This window comes from Bos grunniens, chromosome 11 (genome assembly GCF_055505025.1).
Source record: "Bos grunniens cultivar Pamir isolate PY7600 chromosome 11, Bosgru_T2T1.0, whole genome shotgun sequence".
Classification (NCBI taxonomy): Eukaryota; Metazoa; Chordata; class Mammalia; order Artiodactyla; family Bovidae; genus Bos; species Bos grunniens.
In genome coordinates, this window is record NC_141175.1 from 43,374,099 (window position 1) to 43,383,557 (window position 9,459).

At 44.4% G+C, this 9,459-nt stretch overlaps 1 long non-coding RNA gene across 1 annotated transcript; it reads left to right on the forward strand.

Moving 5' to 3' along the window:
• Window positions 1–206: 206 nt before the first annotated feature.
• LOC147363006 (uncharacterized) lies at window positions 207–2,467 on the forward strand. Its single transcript, XR_015136687.1, has 3 exons — window positions 207–319; window positions 2,099–2,163; window positions 2,252–2,467. It is a non-coding gene; the product is annotated as an uncharacterized LOC147363006 (long non-coding RNA).
• Window positions 2,468–9,459: the final 6,992 nt, after the last annotated feature.

The following is a 9,459-nucleotide window of genomic DNA, read 5'->3' on the forward strand; positions in this document are numbered from 1 at the left end:
CTCCTTGCTCTTTAAACTGCCCCTGTTTGCCTGATTCCAACAGCCTAGACAGGAAAATTAGCTGATTGTTTCCATCAGCTCTTTTAGAAAGCACTGCGTGGGTGTCCTGCTGACGGTGGGTCCCAGTCATTTGTGCAGGGCACCCATCATTTATCTCCAGGAAAACTGTGTTCTCACTTGACCATGATTCCTACTCTCCATAATAGACACAGTCATTTCCATCTGAACAAGCTCACTGGAGTGCAAGCTGGAGCCAGACTAGGAACTAACCAGAGAGTGTGCAGAAGCAAATTGCCACTAATTTTAATGCGTGCTTCGTGTAAGTAGAGATGTGCTCAGAATGGACTCTATTGCTTTTCTGGGAAATACCCTTCCACAGCAATTGTTTTCAGTGTTATTTCTGATTAATTATGTGCTATTTTCTCTCTCCCTTTAATCCTTCCTCTCTCTGTCTTTCTCTCACCATATTCCTTCCTCCTTCATGAAAGGAACCAGATAACCTTCCAGCTCTCTCTCCCTGTATCCTAATGTTTCAGTGTGTCTATTGCAGAAAACAGTAAGGAAAGGTGAACAAGTAGGTGGTTAATATGGTCTAAAACCCTCCCCGAGCTGGGAAGATGCATCACCACCTGTGTTCCAGCTTTTGGCAGGTGCTTGGCAGCAAATTGCAAGACCAGGAGGTCATAATCAGGAAAACAGAAACACATTACATTTTAATAATCACCTACCTTTTCAATAGCTTGGAGCTTTCAAATGTCGCCTCTAGTTACAGGGAACTACAATCAACCTGCAAGCCTCTCCCTTTCCACTCAGCAGAAAGAACTGCAGACGATTGGTGACAATTGTCAAAGGGGAAGGACCCATAAATATAAGTTGCCTGCTAGAAGCAATTCAGCAAAATCAAGCTCATCAACTTCCCAGCATGGATTTTATTTTATTCTAAATCAGATACTCATTAATGAGGAACATTCTTTGAATCATCATTTTATTTACACTAGAGAAATGCAAGACACATTGTCTGGCGAGGGAATGGAGTGGCTCTCTCACTGCTGCTCAGTTGTAGGTATTTCCTTCTGTAGCCTCCTGAATTTTCTTGCTAATGCAAAACACCCAGGCCAGATGCTCGCTAGTAACAAGTTAAAATGGCACTGGAAAGTAAATAATTTTCTTTGATTTAAAAAAAAAAAAGGCATAAGGAACACATGGGATGACAGGCAAGAACATAAAACACCTTACCTGCCTTAGATGTTAGAATCAAGCCATCCAGATTCTGCTACTTAAGGAGAAGCACAGACCAGCACCCTGAAGGGATTGTGGGAGAGACAAGTCATGCCCTGGTGTGACAGGGCACCTGCAATCTTGTCATCCCACTAGGAAATGCTGCCCGTGGGGGCCCCTGTACCCCTGCACTGCTGTGTCTTCCCAACTCCCATCTAGAAATCAATACAAACTAGATGCTCAATAAATATCTGTTGAATGAACAAACATCTGAATTCTGGGAGATGCCCTATCTTTATGCAATGTTACTAATATTTTAATGCAATTTTAATCAACACCCAAGCTAGTCTCTAGGCAAAAGACTAAAGTGCCCCCTGCTGTGATCTGATGTGGGTACCAAGTTGAGTGAGATCCTCGCTCATCCCACCATAAGTCAGATGCTTCTGTCAGATGCTTCTCTAGTTTTTCCACAGCTGGGCAGAAACCTCAGAGCTGGGGCAGGGGAGCTGGCCCCTTACAGCCACCCACACTTGGGGGGCACCCTTCCCATGTTCAGGGGGCTTCAGGAGGTGCTCCTCTGAGAATGGTAGAAGGCTGGGTGCTATGCAGTGAGTGACAGGCACGTTGTTGGATCTTAGTAAGCTTACTTTTTTAGATGCCAGAGCCATTCAGAGCTGGTGTCTACCCTCAGAAGGAGCGGTATCCCCCCTTTGTACTTTCTATGGAAGTACAAAGAGGAAGGCAAACCCAGAGGGCTCGGACACATCAGTTCACAGAATACCATACAACACGCCGACATGCATGACCCACTTTTTCAGGCTGCTGTGGTGTTTTCGGGGTTTTGAACCACCTCTTTTCCTCCTATGTTCTATTTTCACAGCATTTTCCTGTTCATGAAGTGTTGACTATAATTCCCTCACGTTACCCTGACATCAACCCAGTGAGGTAGGTGTTATTAGTATCCTTCCAGAAGAGGAAACGCCTTTAAAATCATTGCCTTTCCCAAGAATAAGAAGTGGCTTTCTTTCTGCAGCAGCACGGTTTTTGGCAGAGGCCTCTCTGCCCTAATGAGCTGCTCCCTCTGCTCCTGCCCTCAGAGCGGCCCTGCCGTGTCCATCACCCCTGTGACCAGAATGCCACGTTGGTAGGTGGACTCCATTTTTGCTTCTTTTCATGTGACACCTTGTCCTAATCAGAGAAAGCCCTCTGAATCTCTAAAAAGAAATAAATGTCTGACAAGAAAGAAAAACCAGAAGGTGGGGGAGTGGGGGGAGGGGATATTTCAGAACTTCAGGATTTTGGAGAACAACCCATGTACAGATGGTATTTAACATTCTCCAAACACCAAGTGCTGGTTTCCAGGCTTGGCTTCTTCTTGCTATTTCCTGGTCACTTTGAACCCGCTTATCAAATTGAATAGAGTCTTTGATACATATGTTGGTATTTTAAATCCTGGTGGGAACAAGGTCTCCCATTTGTTTCAAGTTTTACTCTTAGAGATGTTTTTAAAAACGCTGCTTAGAGAAGGAATCTCTGTCAAAACCTACTATGACTTCGGTCTTCACCCATTTCAGTGAAGGATGCCAACCACTGGGCTTCTTATTAAGAATGATTCCAGCTGCCTCCATACCCTACAGGGAAGCTCGTTTAGATTCACAGAGGTGCCAGTCAATAGACTGCTGGTGATACAAGTTTAAGTCAAATGTTGGGCCTTGGGGTACAAGGGCACCCAATAAGTAACACTCCTTTTTCCAGTGGCTCAGACAGTAAAGAATCTGCCTGCAATGTAGGAGACTGGATTTGATCCCTGGGTCAGGAAGATCTCCTGGAGAAGGGAAAGGCTACCAACTCCAGCATTCTTGCCAGGAGAATCCCATGGACAGAGGAGCCTGCCAGGCTACACTTCATGAGGTTGCAAAGAGTCGGACATGACTGAGTGACTAACACTTCCTCCTCACCCAAGTACTTGAATTAAAGGAAATAATAAAAGTGAGTTAGCATAATGAGGCCAAACCACCATCTCTATTTCAGATAAGACCCAGGGGCAAGACACTGACTGGGGTGAGAATCAAGCAGACATGATAACTTCCTGCAAGCCTCCTTTTCTCTCCCATCCAGGCCTTGGAACAGCTGGCCCATGGGGAGTTCTAGTCTGCAAAGCAGGTGCCTCTACCCACATTACTGTCTTGGACTGGTCCTGACAGAAAGAGAAGAAGGAAAATGGACAAACTGAGTCACACCCAGCCAAGAAACAAAAATCAATGCCTGTTACCCATCAGTCCTAAAATTCCTCCTCCTCTCTGTGGGAAAGCCACTTGACCTTTTGGGCCTCAACATCCTCAGCTTTAAAAGGAGCAGGTTGGGCTGGGGGTGGGGGGTAGGTTGAGGGGAACATGGCCAAGTTCCAATCTAGCTCTGAAATCCATGCTTAGCTCCAATAGTGACTCTGATGGGGCCGAGGCCAAACTGCTTTCTTTCTCAAGACATCAGTTCCCTTTGCTGAGGTTCATAGTCAAAGGTCACAGCCCTGAGACTCACCAATCATCTCTCAGATGATGGTGATCATGACGACAACTCAGTGTACAGTTGTCCCCACCACCAGAAAAGTCACTTTAAGTGCACACGTCAGCGGGAGCACCTCAGACCACTGACAGCACTTCATTATCAGCATTAGTCCCTGGGACTATAAGGAATATACAGGCCTATTTCTTAATGATTCCAGTACAATACTCAAGAACATTATGAAGATAATGATGCAACACAGTGGTAGAAAAAAGATGAATAAAACAGGAATTTGGGGTCCTGAATTCTAAATTTTTCCTCCTTCATGGATCACAGGCTTGTCATAGTGAAGGAGTTTGCATAACTCAGTGAAGCTATGAGTCATGGCGTGCAGGGCCACCCAAGATGAACAGGTCAATATTAAAGGAAATCAACCCTGAATATTCGCTGGAAGGAAGGACTGATGATGAAGTTCTAATACTTTGGTCACCTGATTCGAAGAGCTGACTCATTGGGAAAGACCCTGATGCTGGGGAAAATAGAAGGCAAAAAAAGAAGAGGGTGGCAGAGGATAAGATGGTTAGATAGCATTCCTGACTCAATGGACATGGATTTGAGTAAACTCTAGGAGATAGTGAAGGACAGGGAAGTCTGGCATGTTGCACTCCATGGGGTTGCAAAGAGTCGGACATGACTTAATGACTGAACAACAATAATTCTAACTTTGGTTCAGTACCAACAAGCCATGTGACTTTCATACCTCTAGGCTCCTTCAGTCATGTACAAGGTGATGGAATCAGAAGTTTTCTAATTTATTCCCCCTCTTTTAAAATACAAAACCATACATGGAATATGAATACAAAGCATGATTAAAAATAAATCTGCTCTGATAGAAGTGTGGGGAGGATCTCAGAACTGTCTCACTAGGCTTCCCCTACTCTGACTATTATCCCAGCCACCAAATTTGATAGACCTTGAGGTCATATATGAACAAAGCTAGTGGAAGTGATGGAATTCCAGCTGAGCTATTCCAAATCCTAAAAGATGATGCTGTTAAAGTGCTGCACTCAATATGCCAGCAAATTTGGAAAACTCAGCAGTGCCACAGGACTGGAAAAGGTCAGTTTTTGTTCCAATCCCAAAGAAGGCAATGCCAAAGAATGTTCAAACTACTGCTCAAATGCACTCATCTCACATGCTAGCAAAGTAATGCTCAAAATTCTCCAAGTCAGGCTTTGACATTATGTGAGCCAAGAACTTCCGGATGTTCAAGCTGGATTTAGAAAAGGCAGAGGAACCAGAGATCAAATTGCCAACATCTGCTGGATCACAGAAAAAGTAAGAGAGTTCCAGAAAAACATCTACTTCTGCTTTATTGACTACACCAAAGCCTTTGACTGTGTGGATCACAACAAACTGTGGAAAGTGATTAAAGAGATGGGAATACCAGAGCACCTGACCTGCCTCCTGAGAATCTGTATGCAGGTTAGGAAGCAACAGAACTGGACATGGAACAGTGAATTGATTCCAAATTGAGAAAGGAGTACGTCAAGGCTGTATATTGTCACCCTGCTTATTCAACTTATATGCAGAGTACATCATGAGAAATGCTGGGCTGGAGGAAGCACAAGCTGGAATCAAGGTTACCAAGAGAAATATCAATAACCTCAGATATGTAGATGACACCACCCTTATGGCAGAAAGAGAAGAAGAACTAAAGAGCCTCTTGATGAAAGTGAAAGAGGAGAGTGAAAAAGTTGACTTAAAGCTCAACATTCAGAAAACCAAGATCATGGCATGTGGTCCCATCACTTCCTGGCAAATAGATGGGGAAACAGTGGCAGACTTTATTTTTTGGGCTCCAAAATCACTGCAGATGGTGACTGCAGCCATAAAATTAAAAGATGCTTGCTCCTTGGAAGAAAAGCTATGACCAACCTAGACAGCATATTAAAAAACAGAGACATTACTTTGCCAACAAAAGTCCATCTAGTCAAAGCTTTGGTTTTTCCAGTAGTCATGTATGGATGTGAGAGTTGGACTACAAAGAAAGCTGAGCACCAAAGAATTGATGCTTTTGAACTGTGGTGTTGGAGAAAACTCTTGACAGTCCCTTGGACAGCAAGGAGATACAACCAGTCAATCCTAAAGGAGATCAGTCCTGAATATTCATTGGAAGGACTGATGCTGAAGCTCTAATACATTGGCCATCTGATGCAAAGAACTGACTCCTTAGAAAAGTCCCTGATGCTGGGAAAGATTGAAGGCAGTAGGAGAAGGGGATGACAGGGGATGAGATGGTTGGATGGCATCACCGACTTGATGGACATAGGAGCTGGTGACAGACAGGGAAGCCTGGTGTGCTGTAGCCTATGCGGTCGCAAAGAGTTGGACACAACTACGAACTGAACTGAACTGACATCATATGGATCATTCACCCAAGAATTTACTCTGTGCCAGGCTACACTGGGGGCCAACACTGTTGTGATGTCACATCCATTTGACACCCCATCCAGTTTTCTTGAAGTCACATCACTGATATTTCTCAACAATTGTTACAGAAAACTGAAGGGTCTGTCTAATAGGGATATGGCCCAGTGATCAGAGTCAGAACATAAAAACCACAGGCAAAATATACTCGAATTTCTACCGCAAGACTAAATTTTAGCACAGTGGGGGGAAAGAAAGAATAGGGTGGAGCCTAAAGGCAGCACACTATTATAATATAATTTACTTTAAAAGATATTTTTCACACCACTCTGTGTGGCACAAGCCAGACTCATGGTATGAGATTTTGACCCTAAAATCATAAAACCATGCGAGGAGTGTCAGGTTCTGCTCCTGAGAGAAAATGCTTCTCTCTCACAGGAAACATGAAGCAGTTTTGGCCTACAGAAGAGCTGGCCCATCCTCCATCACCCAGCCCCCTCATATATCTCCTCTGCATGTGTTAATTCTTTTGAAGGTGATGGGGGTTCTTCGCACAGAAGATATATGCAGCTCGATGGCGGGAAGTGAGATCCTAATTATCTGCAGCTGACAACCTTTCAGGGCCCATTATAAAAGAAACGTCCGCACCAGGCGCTCCGAGCCCTCTGTCCCAGCTCCAGGGAGCTGGAGGGAGCAACAAGGAGTGATTCGAGAGCCTGATTTATCTGGGAAGATTAGAAGAGTTACATCTATGGTCTGGGGAAACAATGACAGAGGGGGAGCAGGCTAATGGGTGACAAAGGGGCAGGAGGAAGAGAAGAGATTTATGGAGCCTGGTACGAGGGGGAGCAACTGGAGGAACGGAATGGAATGAAGACGGGAAAGAAAGTCCCGAGTAAATATCAGGGAAACTTTCCTCGCTGATTTATTAGACAGACAAGCAGAGCTTCCAAGTGAAACTTCATCATCACCCCGAGAAAGAGTGCCTACATAAATGTGTCATGGCCATTTGTCTCTGTCACTGAAGGACCCAGAGTGATATCCAGCAGGGTGCTTTATCCTCCTCTTGAAGAGTGTCCTTAAAAGTCAGAATCCACCTTTTCCTCTCTGGGACACTGGGAGGTTCATAAAGGGCGTGTGATCTATGTTCACAAGTCTAGGCATAGCCACTTGCTAAGCATCACCAAGACTTACCGTCTACTTTATCATTATTAGAGGAGCACAATGTATTTATCCATGGTGCCCAGGCCCATATCTCTCCAGGGAGAGGAAAGCTTATGCTTGAGACACAACTCAGGAAAACACTTGAAAATTCAATTGAGGTCCTCTCAGCAGGGACACATGGAAATGTTCTAGGGAATCTACCTGCAGAGTACCCCTATCTGACCCAGATCGGGACCCTCCTATGTGCCTCTAAAGATCCCCCCACACTCTCCTTGTTCCTCATGCCACTGTAGGGACCAGCTGTGCATGAGCTCTGGTGGACAGCACACAGGTTCCACCTGATTGTCCATTCATGCCCTGAGGAGTCCCTGTTGCCACAGAGATGCCTCAAGAGCCTGCCATGCACCCACCCATAAATACAACTGGAAATGATGAGTGGATGTACAGTGGGGAAAACATTTGTCCTGTGACAGATGGGCACTGGCAGGTAAAGACTCTCTCCTTTCTCCTCCTTGATGGACTACACAATTATGCACTTTAGATCGTTTTCAGAGGGCCAGTCCTGCAAGATCAAGCAATTAGTAGGATGCAGCAGCAGCTGGTAGAATAAATCATCTTAGTCCTCTTCATGCTTCTCCCTATGTTACTCTCCTGTCCCCTCACTCCTGCTCACTGAGGTTATGCCCCCAATAGGATAACAGCACAGAAACCTTTGCCTCAAGTTCTGCTTTCTGGCAGGAGTAGGGGGTGTGGGGAAACCAGGCTAAGCTGTGACCACAACATCAGGGCACAGGAGTTGCTAAAGTTACTATATCTGAATAATAGCATAAACTTCTTTAATCATGCCTGGGCACCTGGTTCATTTATCCCCTAGCACACTGCACAAAACAGTGTCCTTCCAACCTCAGCCCCCTGACACCCCTCCATCAGAGTCCAGACCCAGCAAGGACCCATGTATGGGACCCATCTTGTATTTCTGGCTTACTCTCCTGGAGAGAGCTGGTGAGTTGGAAACCTTGAGCTCAGCCCAGTGAGTGTTTCCTCCTGAGTCCACCATAGGAGCTGGGAAACAGGGGAGTTGATGATCAGCTCCTTAGAGGTAACCTGAGAGGTCACTGATCAGCCTGTGGCCTTTCCTTCCAGCCATGAGGTCTTTCTGCCACAACTGCTTTTGATCCTATTCTTTGTGTTATGGGCAATACAATTCCAGTCAAATACTGGTAAAGTGAAGATACTAAAATGGTCACTCCATATTGCCAAAAACTCAGTCTTGGTGCCCCAAAGAGAAACCCTGCAACTCTATGTTATCTGTAAATGCTGTGACTTTTGTTGTTTTTGTTTTGTTTTAGTGTGATTTAAGTTCGACTATTTTTATGTCTCTACCAAAAAAAAAAAAAAATTCCTTAGTAACCCATTATGGGTTAGTGAATTCCCAAACCGTTCAAAAATACTTTAAAGTTCTTTTGGGACATAGCCAGATACTTAATATTGTATTACATTTTATAGTTGTCACTTAATCAAGCTATTTAATATTATAGTACATTTTAAAACTGTCACTTAATCACATTTTCTTGACCCTTTTATGGGAATTAAAGATCACTGTAGATAAAAAATGGCATGCTTTAGTTTAAATAGATTCAGTATGTCCAGTTTGACAGTTACTTCTGAGACATTAAAAGAATTTTCTGTGATTAATGTGACCCACACACGTTAAATGGTGTAATGTTCCATTTCTTCAGCCATTAGCGGAAACAGCATCAGACAGAAGGAGCCAGAATGTAGCCAACTGGATGTAAAGCTGGAGATAGGGGTGGTGGGGGCAGGGGGTTGGAATTTAAAGATAATATAGAGCCAGGCAGGCTGAGATAAGCAGAGATTTCTACTGATTTAATATTTGCTTTCTCTGAGCATCTTGAGAGCAGAGTCTGAGAAACACAAAGGTCAGGCCCTGGTAATGGAGTGCATGGCAGTTCACGATGCAAGCACTCTGAGGGGAGCGCTTGCCACAAGAGGGGGGATCTCCGGCAGGCAGCAGAGTGGAGTTGCTCGGCGCTTATTATAAATGATTGATGAACACTGCTTCTAAATTTAGAAGAGCTCTCTAAATGGACATTTACTCACAAGGAAAAAAAAAAAAACATTCTG